We start from the raw sequence: 17,850 nt of genomic DNA on the forward strand, positions 1-17,850 counted from the left end.
TCGGGGGCACACGTTCCCAATTTTTTCCACTTGCTGGTTTTAGGGTTTTCGTGTCCGGCTTTGGTGCTCTTAGTTATTGTTATATGCTGAGTTGAAATACCAGTAAACGGGACGATGGCTTGGCTGGCCAACGCACCCAATCTAATAATTGTGTGTCTGGTTGTGTAGTGGAGGCAAAATCTTGTAAATGAGACAAGGAAGCACTTTCTTAATCTTGCATTTTTGAATTTGGTATTAAATTTTTTACACAAGTTATCGGCACATGTACAATTGGCGCATTCATTTGGCATTGCCAATGGATAAATAAAATAGAACAAAATAAATTTAATGTAAAATGTTTCTGATTATTAGTAGGCACTTTGAACTTTTAAACCAGAGGCTTGTTGTTTCAAGTTTTATGCAGGAAATCTAATTGGTGAGTAATATGCAAGTACACATTTATTCTTACTCTTTGTGCCTAGATGTACAGTTACCGTAAAGTTATAAGCCGTACCTGCAGATAAGCCGCACCCCCGATTTGGAAGCTCAAATTTTGGGGAAAAAATAAAGTTTGAAGTTCAAGTGAAGTTCTATTGATAAAAAAACAAGAGCAAACAAGCACGGTTTCAAAACACTGACACGGCGGTTGTTGCAATTTAACTATAAATTAAGTCTTACGAAAGCAAAATTTCACTTGTCATACCTCCTTTTTAGTTTGAATTCACAATATCTTAAACTTGGATGCTCTCTTGATATCATTTTTTCGAGAGTATCACTTCTAAACACTCCTGAAACACTTGTAATTTGTCCGGATTGTACGCGAATGATGAATGCTTAGTAGCCAAGCTTTGAAATGTAGAGAGGAGTCTGGGCATTCAAAACAAACATGGCAGCACTTTCTTCGGAAGAAACCACGTTTTCAAGATTTTTGGAAACTGCCACCCGCAACAGGATAAAAACTTTATGCAGAATAACAGTTTGATAATCCAGCAGATGCATTTGCTGTGTAGGTCAATGAAAGAGCGAAGCGGTCGGCCATTTGCCGTCTTGGTGGTTTCTTGCACGGGTGGGAGGCGCGGTGGCCTAATGGTTAATGCGCCGGACTCCGGATCGAGCGGTCCGAGTTCGAGCCCTGGCCGGGTCACTTGTGTTGTATTCTTGGGAAAGACACTTTACTCTCATAGTGCCTCTCTCCACCCAGGTGTATAAATGGGTACCGGCGACATAATGCTGGGGGGGGGGGAACCCTGCAATGGACTAGCATCCCATTCAGGTAAAAGGTAGGGTAAAGTCTGCTTCGAGCCTAGTGGCCCATACAGGCCGGAGCTTATCCCGGTTTCCGTAGCATTAAGCGACTGAGAGTATTGCTACTCCCCCCTGGATGGGATGCTAGTCCATCGCAGGATTACCCCCCAGCAGTAAATTCGCCGGTACCCATTTATACACCTGGGTGGAGAGAGGCACTGTGAGAGTAAAGTATCTTGCCCAAGAACACAACGCAGCGCCCCGGCCAGGCCTCGAACCCGGGCCGTTCGACTCGGAGGCGAGCGCGCTAACCATTAGGCCACCGCGCCTCCCACATCCCATTCAGGGGAGAGTAGAAATATTCCTAGCCGCTTAATGCTACGGAAACCGGGATAAGCTCCGGCAGTGTGGGCCACTTGGCTCGTGGCTTCTCCAAGTTCCTACAGGAAAACTAAGAAAGAACAGAAAAGGAAACCGACAAATCGTCGGACAAATCATCTGTGAAGTCTCGTAACTCACGCAATACCGGCTCGTCTCGCGCGTGGGCACAGAAGTTGGTCTTGGGATGGACTATCTCAGGTCAAGCCTTCTAGATCTTACAGACGGACCCATTCATGTGCGCACAAGAAGAACCTGCTTCGTCCAAGAAGCACCCATCGAAACGAACTCAGAGAAGGAGTTTGAGATTATCCGATGCCCCAATAAACTCGAACTCAGAGAAAGCTATGGCGAGTGTAGCGGGACCATCCCAGCCAAGGAAAATGTATACCGTGTGACCAGTGGTGACAATGTCGTCGGTTTATCAATCTAACATCAAAGTTTCATGAAAATAATGGACAACGGCATCCATAAGAATGAGCAGGGAAACTGGGAAATGCCTCTCCCCTTCCGTTCACACAACATGTCCATGCCGAATAACAAGAGTAACGCATTCAAACGTTTAAAGGCTCTTCTCCAAACATTGAAAAGTAAACCCCAGATGGAGAAGAACTATGTTAACTTTATGGCAAAGGTCCTCGAAAAAGGCCACGTAGTCCAAGTACACCCAGATGAAACCTTGTCCAACGATGGCTTAGGAAAAACATGGTACCTTCCACATTTTGGAGTATACCACCCGAAAAAACCAGACCAAATCCGGGTGGTATTCGATTCCTCTGACAGGTTGACAGATCCGGACTTCATGAATAGTCTCGTCGGAGTATTAACACGTTTTTGTCGAGAGGACATTTCAGCAATGTGTGACGTGGAACAGATGTTCCATTCCTTTCACGTAGATCCTAAGCACAGGGACTTTCTACGCTTCTTATGGTTTAAAGATAACGACCCGACACAGCCTATTGTAGAGTACAGAATGACCGTTCACCTATTCTGTAATGGTCCAAGCCCTGCAATTGCTACTTACGGACTGAGAAGAACAGTCTCAGATGGCGAGGAGTCTGCACCAGGAGTAAAGAAATTCGTAGACAGAAACTTATACATGGACGATGGTTTGGTCTCAAGACCTACTGCCGCAGAAACTATCGAGCTAGTCAGAGCCACGCAAGCCGCTCTGGGCACCGCAAACCTCAAGCTTCACAAAGTAGTATCGAACTCTGTGACAGTGATGGAAGCCTTCCCCGCGATGATCTAGCGAAAGACATATGCAGCTTGGATTTACGCCATGATGAACTACCAGCACAACGTTCTCTAGGAGAAAATTCGGACCAATCACCAGAGCTGAAATCCATGCATTCTCAGATGCAAGTCAGCAAGCAATTGGAGTAGCCGTTTACCTCCGCCTGTTCAATGCCAGGCAGGAAGTGGCCGTATCTCTCGTATTTGGCCAGGCGAACGTAGCACCTATCATCCCCATGAGCATTCCGCGTCTCGAACTCTGTGGTGCCGTACTGGCAGCTCAAGCCGTAGACAAAGTTGCAAAGGAGTTAGATATGGCAGTATCGGAAGTGGTGTTCTACACCGACTCGAAGGTTGTCCTCGGTTATATTCGCAACGAAAGCAGAAGATTCTATGTCTACATTGCAAACCGCGTAGAGATCATACGCAAGATATCTACCCCAGACCAGTGGAGGTACGTGGAAAGCAGCAACAACCCCGCTAACCTGGCGACACGCAGCCTACAGGCGAAAGACCTGACAGAATCGGATTGGCTTAGCGGACCAGCCTTTTTAAGAAACACGAAAAGCATCGCCCCAGTCCTTGACGCCAATCACGTTACCATTAGCGCAGATGATCCAGAGGTACGCAAGGAGGTCAAGACCTGTGTAACTAAACGACAGGAATTTGGTACTCTTCACAAAGGAGTTTTCGAAAAGTTTTCGTCCCGGCCATCACTTAGGTGCGCCATTGCAGTCCTTATTGCCAAGGTTAGGCAATTCAAGCAGAGTAACAAAGCAGACATAGCATCTCAACGTGAGCCAGACCAGCGATTGTCACCAGAAGTAGTAACGCAGGCCACCAATATCATTATTAAGGTATCACGGAAGGAAAATTGGCGTTTTCGTTCCAAGCGAAATTGTGTGCAAACCATCAATGGTAACCCCAATAAAGTATATAATTATTTTCTGAAAGCTTATTGAATTAAGATTGTAATTTTAGATTTTGTTTTGATCATATAGACCATAATAAGCAATGTCAGCATTTTGTTTGCAATTATGATGTTGCGCAACTTTAGGTTTATTTGAGAACACATTGACATGAGAGCAAAAACTTTTATGTGGAATTTGATCTACATATATTGGTCTAAAAAATGGTGTCTCAGATTTTTCTTTTCTTGCTCCAAAAAACGCCATTTTAAAGTTTAAAAATTCATAAAAAATCCGCGTGGACAATAATCGATAATAATAATATTAGACCACCTAAAAACTGAGCTGGTTTCTCGGCCTTTAAATGCACAGATTAATGTGTAAGTTTATTATTTTAAAATCTAGCTTCAAAGGATTTTTTCTGTTTTTAATACCCAGATTAAGTTTATATTTTGTAGATTCTTATATTCTTATATTGTACCTGCACATAACACAACTTTTGCTGTTGTATTGCTCAAGTAATCTATACGCTAGTGTAAATCTTGCCCCATTTCTTAATAATGTTGTTTTTGGTGCATAACAGACATTACCGTATATCACGAAAATGCAGAATAAATGAGGTATTGATCGCTTTTAAGAGCCACTGAGTTGATGTAATAGCACCCATATTTAAACAAAACAAATAAAAAACGATCGATAAAAATCGATGGTTATCGATAATAATCAATAACAGTCGATGAAAATCGATAAAATTAAAAGTCACAAAATTTTCCGTCATCGATTTCCAATATCAATCGATTAATTGGTATCGATTATCATCGATTATCGGTTTCATCGATTGGTAAGGCCGGGATTCTTGTGTTAAGATAAAGTTTTGAGGCATTTAATTATGATGTCATTGTCCAAATAAGGACTTTTCTTTCCTTTAGCTATTTTAAGCAAAATACATCCTGAAATTCTTTCAAAGCAATATAAGTGCACTTTAAAAACGATTCTAAGAAATGATTCTCATACTTTTTACACCGTTTTTAAGATGTCAAACCGTCCAATAAGAATTAACCACGCCCACTTATAAAAAATTCACCTTATCATGGGTAAAGTGTTGCATTAAATTTTGTTAAAAATGAATGTGATTCTTGTTTAATAAAAGCTGTAATTGAATTTGCTCCACAAACATCAGTGATGTTTGATTAAGCCACTACGACTGCTTTTACCCACGAAGACAGTTCCAAGGAGAGGCAGTAGCAAGATATCGAAGCTGAGCTGCTTGAGCATGCCTAAATTCTACACATCAACAATTTGAGTTATTCTCGTCACAGACAAATGAGACATTGCAGAACACTGCCACGAAAGATCTCACGACTCTAGAAATTAAACAATATCTTCTATTGGACAGACGCAGTTTGCAGGATTTGTGGAAGGGTGCCTACTGTCTTCAGACTGAGAGGAAGAACGGAAACGGGAAGAAGGAGTGGAAGAAAACTTCCGTGACCCTATTCGCAAGAATAATCCACCTCCATTTGCCAGCCTTTACAAAGGTAAAAGTGCTGCAACCTACATCCGAAAATAGAGAGACTTACATGCAAACCAGAGTATCTTATGTTGTCTAGTGAAGTTGTATTAAGGCAAGCGCGAGATAAACATGCAAGCCATTTTGAAGCATGAGGTAATGCCGGTGCCACTGTTTCTCGCAGAAATGAACCACGGAAATCGATTGGGAGAGTCAGTTACACGTCAAGGAAATAATGCTTTGTTTTTCGATGGCTTTGCACTGGTGGCAGCTATTGGAGACCAGAAATTCAAATGCTTTCGGTGGCTTTGCGGAATGTTACGTTAACAATGTGTTATGAAAAGGTCCTGGATACAAGAGGATTGATGTGTTATTCGATGGAAGGCACTCCATTAAAGCAACGACAAGAAGTTGCTGCTCCGAGAACACGGCGTGGCCTGTGAGCACAATAACGGAAGTAAGAGAAGTTCAGTTGCCGACGAAGTGGCGAGCATTTCAGGCACTAGGAAATAACAGAGCGAAATTTGTACGGATTCTCTCAGATTAACTTATCTCGGAACCACTGCTGACTCGATCTGCAATTGCAGTATATGGCAGTTGTTCAAACGAAGTGGATGTTTTCTGCTCAGATCCTAACCTAGATGTAGCCGTTTTGAGATCCAACCAAGAAAAAGCCGATACGACGTTTGTTCTTCATGCAGTCAGTCTTAGCGGACATGTCGACAACATAGTAGTTTCCACTCGAGGCACAGACGTGCTGTTACTTCTCCTGACGCATCCCGCTAAGCTCTTCAAACTTCAAAGAAGCCAACGTACATATCTGTGAAGGAGGTCTCAGATAATCTTCCTCGTAACTCGTCAAGTGCATTGTTGTCATTTCACACCATCACCAGCTGTGACAGCACCTCTTTCAAGTTTTTGCAGAACACTATGATCGTCTCTCCTGGGTGAGCGAAGATGTCCTTGAAGTTCACACCACTGCATCCGCAGTCAGAGTTTTTTTTGTTGAATGTATAAGAAATCGGAGGACTCGTTGGGATGGCTCGTGTTGTGCTATTTGGCAAAGTCAGTATCTCAGAAACCCTACCACATACTTGCAGTGCATTTAAACCGCGGTGTAGCGCCAGACACACACTCAGAAACCGGTGCTTTCGAACAAAGAGTGGACACAATTAGTGAGTAGTGCAAAAGATCTTCTAGTGCCTGTCTTTATATGCACTGAATCAATTCAAAGGCCACTAGCTGTGTCCCTCTTCGCTATAAATTCAGAAAATCGCATGTCATGTGAACTGGGCCCGATGCTAATTGATGTATCGACCTGCGCTAAAGCGCTTAAATGAAGCTTGTAGAAAAGCAATATTAGTTCAGTGTTTTTGTAAGAGTGTAGAAGATATATTAAAAATATTCACAATATTGGTTAAAAATATTCTAGATTGATTTAAACCTGAGAGTAAGGAGCTACGTCCATGCATCCTGAATTCGTTAATTATACATGCATTCAACCAAAGTCACCATCATGAGCCCATGACAGACAAGATGCATTGTGAAATGACTTAGATTCAGCAATATACAAGATAAACAATAAAGTTTTATCTCCAACTGTAACAACGATGATGATATTTCCATATTCTACGATAAAGCTAAAACGAAATGCTGAAACAAGGGAAACTCAATAATTTATATGGGAATTGTAATGGCGTCGTCCTTGATGATCACTAGCTTGTAGCTTCAGCGTGACAAGGCGACAACATTTTCCCTTCTCATTTCAATTGTTGAGTTTTATTAATAAAAAGATTCACATTCGTTTTTCAACTAAATGTCAAAACTATACCGTGAAAAGGTACGCCTGATAGGGAGAATTTTGTATAAGAGGGCGTGGCCAGTTGTCACAAAAGGACTTGATTTTCATCGAAACGGCGTAAAAACTGTCGGAAATTCTTAGAATCGCTTTAAAAGTGCACTTATAATGCTTTGAAAGAATTTCTTGATGTATTTTGCTTAAAATAGCTAAAGGAAAGAAAACTTCTAATTAGGACAATGACGTCATAATTAAATGCCTCAAACCTTATTTTAACACAAGAATTGAGCTTGGCAACAATGATTTTCAAAATCAGCGTACTCAAATTAGTAAAAATAGCTTGGTTGCCAAAAATCAGACAAAAATGCCCGTGGGTATCACATTTTGGGCTCCTGTATACCTGACCAAGAAACAACAACGTCAAGATACTGCTGAAGAATCGCAACACGCTCTGCAAAAGATGCCGCCTTGTCGTGTGACTGACCACGTGGAACGACATGGCAAACACCAACGTCAGGAACCTTATAAACCCCCAATAAATGATAAACAATGCTCTCGATCTCAGAGCCAACAACCTCAGGACTTGTATCTACAAGATCATTAGTCCCGATCTCGAGAAGCACAACATTTGACAACATTAGGAGCCATCAGTTCAACCACGTGAAGATCGAGCGGCAGACTAACGACCAAGGCTTTGCCACAGTACAATGCGGTGCAAATGAACAGTCGCAGTCCCCATAATGCACCAGTCAAAGTAAACCCTAACCCCCCCCCCCATCCCGGGATATGTGGGGCTTTGGTGGGGATTTATTACTTTATTGGCAGCTCTTTGAGTCCCAAGTAGGTGGGGGATTCGGGCATTTTGTGGTTCGTGTCTGCAGGAATGTGGGACACTGGTAAGGGATTCGTTTGAATCGTCCAAGATGGCGGCCATTGTTCTTGCAAAGATCTCTGGGTATATTACTGCACGTGCAATCCAAGATGGCTGCGGAAAGCACTTTGACCTGGTACGTATTTAAATCTTTTCTATTGTTATTCAAATGAATACATCCATTGATTTACAGTATGGCTCAAGAAATGTCAACACTTTGATATTCAGGTAGTGGATAAATGTTTGTTCATAGCTGGAAAACCTTACTCCTTGATGCAGGCATCAAAGAAGACTACGTGTGATCTGTATGCCGAGCTTTTTGACAAAAAATCGGTATGTTTTGCTGTGGATGCTATTAAATTAAAGATATTGAACAAAAGATATTAAATGTGAAACAACCACGGAACACTGCATTGACACTTCCAAGATACATTGTCATTCGTATCAAGCAAAGTATTAAATACTGTGCATTTATTTAAAGGATCTTCTGACGAATTTGCAAAGCATGCCAAGGACAGGCGGCCGAATCTCTTAACCTTTCTAAGCGGCACAAAAAAGGAAAAAAGGCCCTAAAAGAACGTGAGCTAACACTCTATGAACACTCTTTGAAGAGTTATGGGATGTACACAGTCGTCATATGGTGAAGATATCTTCCTGCGCAGTATGTGTTTATGTTACTTCCGTGCTTTCAAAAGAGCTGCACTCATGTGAAATGCCAGGCAGGTGAGGACAAGCTGGAGTTAAAGTGGTTTCCAAACGGCCCATCACTGGAGTACTTCTCTATCCCAATCCCAGATCCTAATCGCCCTTGGGGTGCGGACTGCAGTAAGTGTAAGGGGACATGTGCGGGCCATTTCCTGCCACCTGATGAACATCATTACAGAAAGCAGGGTAGTCAATAATTATTGCAGATGCCCACAAGATGCTTCTTGCAAAGAAGATGCAGCTAAACAAAGAGACAATAACTGACCCGGCAAAGAAAACATTGCTCCCAGTGGATCATGTGCGAATGTGGCTGGAACATCTTTGATAAGGTGCACAAGAATAAGGCGGAGGGAGCACAACGAGCAGCAGCAAAGAGAAAGTCAAAGTCAGGAAAGAAAGGTATTTTTGAATGTTCATATTTTGAACCTTCTTTTAGACATTAAACACGACAACTTGTTGATTTCCTCGTAATTTTTTCCCTCTGTTTCACAGCAGTCCATGCAGATGCCTATTGCCTCTTTGCGAAGGTGTACATGGGTTGATGATATCCTGTAATGGAGAAAATTGTCCAATTTTTTAGTTCCATGCCAATTGTGTTGGTCTATCTGAAGAAAGTGGTCCCGATGGTTCTTGGTACTGCCAACAATGCAAACATTGTCATCACTTCACTTTACAAGTATGGGCGAGTTATCTGGAATTAAACTGCCCCATATGGATTGGAATGACACCGGTTTGCCAACCGCAATTAAAACTTTCAAACAGTACTGTCAGCTCATTTTTGACGGGCCGTTGAACAAAAAGGAGGGAAAGAGAAGGCCACATATGTCCTACTTTGGATCGGCAAAGAAGGCCTTAAAGTCTTCAACTCCTTCGAATTGAATGATGAAGAAAAAGCGAAAACTGATACGATTTTTAACAAGTTTACAAAGTATCTGGAGCCCAAGTCGAATTTTCGAATTGCTCGTTTCCAATTGCAAGGCTTCAGACAAACCAAGGACGAGTCTGTCGATTCATTCATGGCTAGGTGCAAGCTACAAGCTCAGAAATGCCGATTCAGTGAAGCCGAGATGGACGAACATTTAATTGAACAGTTAATTATTGGTACTCGAGAGCGAAAAGTACAAGAAAACCTCCTTGGAAAGGATGAGAGGCTAAAGCTCGACAATGCAATGGACATTGCTCGATCAAGAGAAGCAACGCCGGTTAATGACATGAAATACCTAGAGCTGCAAGGTGCCTCTGCTGGTACTGATGAAGCAAATATTGATGCTGTCAGAGAAGATTCCAACCCACAATGTGGGAAATGTGGACTCAACCATGGAAAAAAACGCCCAGCGTAGGGTGCAAGATGCCGGAAATGTAAGCAGTACAATCATTGGGAGCAAGTGTGCAGCAGAAACAAGCAAACACAGGGCCGACAAACCAGACCATCGCAATTTGATGGCCGAAAGAAATATGACAAAGCAAAGCAGAGCAAGGTACATATGGTAGAAGAAACGAGTTCTGACTTCGAGGAGTTACTATTTGAGAGCAACAAAATTGATAGCACTGGTGCTGATGTGGCAGATTCCAATTTACTCGCCTTCCCTTTGGATTGTGTGTTAGTCAAGATAACTTCCAACAGAAAAGGATTTTAATCTTAAGAAATGCCTGGGAACTGTTGGTATTGCCGACGGCATCGCAGTGCATGGCCCTACCACAGAGGAACATGGTGCCAATTTGCATAGCCTAATGCTAGTAGCAAGGCAACATGGTCTCATCTTCAACCTGGACAAATGTAGAATCAAGCAGCCAAGGACATTCTTCGGAATGTTGTTTAATGCAGAAGGAGTTCACCCGGATCCCAAGAAAATTGAAGCCATCAAGGCCATTCAGGAGCCACAGGATGCCCAGGAACTCCAAACCTTCCTTGGCATAGCAACTTACATGGCCCCCTTCATTCCAAATTTGTCTGCAATGTCAGAGCCTTTGAGAAACCTACTCAAGAAGGACACTGATTTCCAATGGTCCTCGTCTCACAGTACAGCTTTTGAAAGCATCAAGCAAGCAATTTGCCAGGAAGTATCACTCACGTACTTTGATCCTAAAAAAGAAACAGTCATCCAGGTTGACGCCTCCATGTGGGGCTCTGGAAATGCCCTCATACAAGATGGCAAAGCTGTTGCCTTTGCATCCACAGCACTTACTGACACTAAGAAACGGTATGCAAATATCGAGCGTGAGATGCTTGCAGTTGTTGTGGCTTGTGAGAAGTTTCATTTCTTATCTATAACTGTTCCTGGCTTAATCCATTCTTGTATTATTGGCAACGAAGTTGCCTCGTCCCTTTGTTCCAACTTGCTTTCATCGATTTGGACGATTTTTCCTTCCCCTCCCAGTTTTTCGCTGTTTTCCATCACGTTACCTTCACACATCTTCCTACAGAAACTGTCCCAATCTACACCAGTACGGCTGAAGAGTCCAAGCTCGTGGATTATTTGGGCTTGGTCAAGGTCTTGACTCCACCAGTAGGAAAATTTGAGAATCTCTTCTATGGTCATGTTGCTCTGTTCGAGCCAACTTAATTTCCTTTCTTATAGACATCTGTTCTTTGTGCCGCTCTTTATTTTTTTGTCTTCTACAATCCCATCTCACGCCATCTGACCTGTCATCACATTTTGTCAACTTCATTTCCTCATTGCATACTGGACACAAGCGTCTTTTCGTGATAATCCCCGCATCCATTAGCCACTTGATTAATCGCTCCTTGTCGGTCAGCCGAACTAACAAATTGTCATCACTCCATTTCTTATGGTCTTCATCTCTCCCGCAACTGCCAGCAGATGGTCTACACTGAATACCTCTTTCTTTTTTGGTGGGTTCAGGTGTTATTTGTACTTCTTTGTGTGATTTAAGATTTCTTTTTAACCGTACTTGTACTCCCTTGTCGTTCATGTTTCATGTGTTCCGGAGTAATGTTAATCAGGAAACACGACTTTTATTTACTTATGTACCGGAACGTCTTTATCGATATTTCCGCCCTTGTTGTTTAGATATGTTCTGTCGACATAATTATCATGTAACACTGTTCCACACTTAGCTATTACTGAGAGTCGAAATGCACCCATTCTCATACGTACACATGACAATAGACTATTTTTCTCACACTGAGACAGAGCTTAAAACCAAATTTCAAAATTATAAGAACACGTGAAGTGTTATACTTGGGAAGAATAGGTTTTATTTTTTACTGTTTCTTGGGAGAGTTAATAAATTCGTCATAAGCCATAAGTGTGACGTAAATATGTACACGACAGAGTGAACTAGCTGCCAAAAAACTCTAAAATTTCTAAAAAAAATTCTAAAACAAAAAGCGCTCAGCCTCGGCCAAAAATTACACTTTCTTTTTAAAAAAGTTACTTTTTGCACAAAAATTATTGTTGAACTATATCGCCTAGGTTGTAACGATGTGCTTCTTTTGAATGTGGTGTTTTTGTTTGAGGTTACAAGGTGAAAATGATGCATAAGATGTCAAGTTACGTTTACAAGATACGTGTTATGTCTTTCCATTCAGGCAGCACAAGATTATCATCCTGTTGTGATCTCCCCCTTTTTTGTCAGAAGCGTCTGAACGATGTACAGTTCGACTTTAAACGCTTATTTCCTTCAAGAGAAGTCTACCTTTTTGTCAGAAACAAAGTTATTTCAGTGGCGAGATCGGAAGGGTACTTTATACCTTCTTTGCTGACTACAACAGCCTTTATTCTGTCTTCAAATAACGCCCTCGTGGATACCTCAAAACAAGCAGCCTCTAAATGTTTACACGATATTTGTCGGATATCCTGGAACAGGTAAATACTTTTTTTAAAAGTGACAACTATAAAGAATTTTGACGAACCTGTAATAGGTTAGGTAATAAACTAAAACCGATTTTCTCTCAAAAACAACAGGAAAATCATCAGCTATTGCTCAAGAACCACTAGAGTTTTTGAATCGTGGCTCTGACATTATGAGCAAGATGACGTTGTCAGGCCTGGTGAAATTTCTGTCCACCAAAAAGAAAGGTTTTATTTTGTCACCTGAAGTGTTTGACATTCTAAACAAATTGAAAAATCAGATGAGGGCAATTCCACAGGCGACGTCTAGCTATTTTGCAAGCTATTTTCCCGGGAAAGAAGCTCTTATCATTATTTGAAGGAAGATACAAGCGTTATTCCACCAAACACTGCTTTCAGCATTCTTGGTTCTACACAATTGTTAAATGCAGCAAAACTGATTGCAAAAATAGACCAAGGACATGGTCTTGTGGACGGAATTTGATGGAAACTTGTTGTTGTTTTGTCCTTCTCATAATAGTGCATCTGCAGCTTATTTAAAAATCCGCAGCTTTTTTTAACTGCTGATTATACGATTTTATGTGCTTAGCTCAATTTTCTGAATATATCATGTAGCAGAGGGTGGTGCTTCATTTTCAGAATTGGTTATTTTTTTGTATTTTGCAGGAACAATGATACGATGATTTTCATTCACACCGTAAGAGCTGTTATCCGAGAATAAACAAGCAAAAACGTTCAGGTTTAGTACACCGTGACAAGAAAAAATAAGAACATTAACGATTGATTTAATTATTGCTTCTCAAATTATTTATGTTTGCTATAGATATCAGCCTTACTTTGCCCTTTTGCTATTCACTGTGTACTACGTAATATATTAGAAGGAAATGATTTTTTTAACTAAGAAAACATGACATGTATCCCCAAACAAATGGCCACAAACCAAAGTTTTTAATATAAAATGTACCATTTTGTTGTTGTTTTCAGCTGAAGTTCCTCATTAAATTATAATTTTATTTTCGAAATTTACCTGGTGATCAGATCTGGTACAGAAGAAGAATAAATCAACCTCATCCAGCTTTTAGAGGACATCTCAACTTATACAAGGGACATGCAGGACCAAAAAAGAAAGAAAAAAGAAAAAAAAGAAGGAAAAAGAGGAGAAGCAAAAAGCCCTTAATGGAATATCAAGTAGGCAGTTTCTGTTCTGTTTTTGGTTTGCCTTTGATGTGAACCCATAACAAATCAGTTAAATTTACATCCCACAAGGAGCATTGAACATGTATTTTGTTGGGGAGAGGGGGAAGGGTGAGAAAGTTTTTAAAAAAATTGAGGGCATTCTTGAAAATAATGCAGGGTTTGAGAGGAGTCACTGAAAATTTATTAATAAATCAATGAGAAATCTTAAAATTTACATTGATTTTATTAACAGAAAGAGATTGTTACAAAACTTGTATTTTCAGTGCATAATAATGCCCTTCCCTGATGGTAGATAGTGAAACCCTCACTAATGTAACATCTGTTGTGTAAATTGCTTTAGAGAGGAGGAACAGTCGAATGGAAAAGTGGAAAACGCCGTGAAAACCTGCAATGGACTGCTCATGAAAGCGCAGGAAGACAAGAAAGACCCACTTTTAGCAATCGTTGAATGGTGCAAGCGATCACATTTAGCTTCAAGTCGTTTATATTCGGCTCAATGCTTTCACTATAACTATGGGGGCAGTTGAATTTCATTCACTTGGTTAGTATTTGTTTCCTGTGATTCCGGCATGTAAGTGGATCGGTTGTGGACAAAGCCAGACATGAACAACTTTGAGGCACAGGATGTCTTGGAAGTGGAGCTGGTACTAGCCATTCTTAGTTACCAATCTCCCTCGGTTTGGTTCATAGTCACATCGCCCATCACCCGTTGTAACCTCAATCTGCGATCCGCTTTACAACATAAGGCTCGACACTACATCCTCGCCTAAAAATGGCAGCATGTGTGACATATTAGCTGTTTGCAAATCCAAGTGGAAAGTCTGGTCACAACATGGAAACTGAGATTGCCATGGAACATACTATCAAGGCAATAAAGGTTCTTATTAATGGCATGGGTGCCAACAAGACTCAGAAGGTAGTCCTGAAGGCAGGACAGAGTGCAATGTATATGCCACTCGTATGACAAGAGCTCCAATGTAACACCTTATTCGACTGCTAACTCCAAGAAAACAGCTGTTGCTCACCACCTCTGCATGGTCCAAGACCTTAAGAATCTGTGGCCCTTCAAAGCTTAATACCTGGTAGATGTCATGCCACTTCCAGTGCCATCAAGAACAGTCCAATACTTTCCATTGACTGGCCAGCTTTTCACGGATGGCTTGTTAAACACAACAAACGTCTGGTAATTTGGAATGCAGAGGAAGAGGACCAATCAGATGATGATGACGATGATGTGTAAAACAACAACTACATATCAATGTTCTGCAAGTTTAAACAGCATGTCTACTGCCTGTAATGCAGGATTTGCACTTAACTAGTAAAACCATAATCTGTGTTTCCATACAAAACACACACAACATACAGTATTCTTTTAGAAAATACACAAGCAAGGAAAAATAAAACAAAGCCATACGCCCAGCTATGGCTACAAACACATCCAAAAGTGACCACAGTACCGAGATTTCACCTCTAAAAGTCCAGGAACAAAGTCAAAGTCCATATCATACAGTACTTAAGTCTCAGAGCTGGCAAAAATGTTGATACAATCAAAACTACACAGGTAAAACACACAGGTTAAATCCCAAATTTGTGTTACTTTTGTTTGTTAATGTTCCTAACCCATGAAGTCAAAACAAGACAACAAGTTCAGTGGGAGAAAAGGGGTAAGGGATGAAGTGCTCGAGTTGCCAATCAGAATCATCAATAGAAATCATGCAGGGTACATGTATGACAGGTTAGTTGGTTGGCAACGAGAGACTGGAATCCTCTCCTTCCTTTCAGGAAGCCCTAGTTCCCAAGAAACTGGGGTCCTAATCTCTAGGACCCTTGGGAACAACCACAACCACATGCCCTGGTTCCCAAGAAACTGGGGTCCTAATCTCTAGGACCCTTGGGAACGTTCCCAAGAAACTGGGGTCCTAATCTCTAGGACCCTTGGGAACAAACACAACCACATGCCCTGGTTCCCAAGAAACTGGGGTCCTAATCTCTAGGACCCTTGGGAACAATCACAACAACCAACAACAGCAACACTGGGGGGCCCCACTATAAGGAGAAAGCTGACCCTGTGAGGCTATGGAGCAAAAGGGCGAATGGTACAGAGCACTTCATCCCCTCCCGTGGTTTATTAACTATAAGAAAAGACAATGCTTAGTTAAGATGGTCTAAAGCTATTGAAGAAGTTCAGAAGAGACAGTAATCGAATAACAGAATGGTCGAGTTGATACATGCCAGCTCAACACTAAAGCTAACGGTTACATGTATATCAATATCTCAAAAGCAGACACATTGCTCAAGTCCAACAGCTCTAAGCCTGAGCTAACATACAAAATGATAACAATATAAAAAACAATGTTTCTGTAAGCAGGCATGTTGCTTAAGTCCATCAGCTCTAAACGTAAGTAAGCGTACAAAATGGAAATAATAATTATTAGAATAATGTCTATAAATGCGGGCTTGCTTCTTTAGTCCATCAGCTATGGCTAACGTTTAAAAATAATAATAGTAATATAATAGACACCCTTAACATAGCCGGATATGTGCGTAGAACTAAAACATTGCCTACATTTTTACAAATACTAAGCTAAAAGAGAACCGAAGAGGGTTGGGTGGGTGGGAATTATTGTGAAAACTCTTTTAGGGAGCTCAGAGAATTTGAAGTAAAACTACTCAAGTCTAGATAAAACCGCATGGCCTTGATTGACATAATAGAAAAGGGGGGATGTGATTGGTCAGCCCGAATAGCGCATCACACTCAGAAGTGAGTTTGACCTTTGAATGTAACGCAAGAGTGATAGTCTTGCAGCATATTGCGTGACAGATCTGCGTATTTGAATAGAGTGATCTTATGACTTCTCTGAACTCCTTTCATGGTTGTCACATTAACTTTAATTTATATTACATGTAAATTGGCATTTATATTACATATAAATTTGCTTTAATGTTCCTAACCCATGAAGTCAAAACAAGACAACAAGTTCAGTGGGAGAAAAGGGGTAAGGGATGAAGTGCTCGAGTTGCCAATCAGAATCATCAATAGAAATCATGCAGGGTACATGTATCACAGGTTAGTTGGTTGGCAACGAGAGACTGGAATCCTCTCCTTCCTTTCAGGAAGCCCTAGTTCCCAAGAAACTGGGGTCCTAATCTCTAGGACCCTTGGGAACAACCACAACCACATGCCCTGGTTCCCAAGAAACTGGGGTCCTAATCTCTAGGACCCTTGGGAACGTTCCCAAGAAACTGGGGTCCTAATCTCTAGGACCCTTGGGAACAAACACAACCACATGCCCTGGTTCCCAAGAAACTGGGGTCCTAATCTCTAGGACCCTTGGGAACAATCACAACAACCAACAACAGCAACACTGGGGGGCCCCACTATAAGGGGAAAGCTGACCCTGTGAGGCTATGGGGCAAAAGGGCGAATGGTACAGAGCACTTCATCCCCACAAATACACGAAGTGTATTCCCCATAGACGAACAGCACGAAAATATAAAATAGGTTTAAGTTAACATGTAAATAAGTAGTAGTAGCCCTTCACTCGACTCCTTTTCGGGAGTATAGACTATCGACAGTCTCTCATCATAGCATCCTGTCCTGTGCATCCTTCTCTAGCTGGTACCAACTCTTGCCCATGGACTCGATCTCTGCTTTTAGCGAACGTCTCCAGGTGTTTAAATCCCAAATTTGTGTTACTTTTGTTTGTTAATTTTGTTGACTAAATTTATGTTCAACTCTATTTAATCCAAGATAGACAAGCTGCTGTACTTCTCATGGATGACACGAATCATGCAGACCTTGGCTTGATAGCTAAAGGGACCGCTTTAAATTACAAGCATTTTGTAATTGAGGGATCAGCTTGAATAAAAGAGAGCAGAGAATTGCTAGAATCAAGGAAATCCTTGGTCAGGGTAAGGGCGAAAGCGCTAAGATGTGGGGCGACAGCATAATACTATTTACAAAGCAAAGTTTAAATTTGGCTGAAAGCACTAGAGAACCGGCTGTGGATATGTTCAGCGAAAGAAAAATAGTGGATGGGTACCGTTTTATACAACATACCACGTCATGTAGAGCCAAGTGGACCCAGCTGAACTAATAGTTATTGTCAAGGGAAACTTACATTTACTTGTGGGAATTAAGTACAGGCAGTTGACTGTACTTTAAAACCAGACAGGAAGATTGAGGAGAAGAAAATGCCAACTTTATA

This window comes from Oculina patagonica, chromosome 4 (assembly GCF_052425735.1).
Source record: "Oculina patagonica isolate OP01 chromosome 4, crgOcupat, whole genome shotgun sequence".
In the NCBI taxonomy this organism is placed as follows: Eukaryota; Metazoa; Cnidaria; class Anthozoa; order Scleractinia; family Oculinidae; genus Oculina; species Oculina patagonica.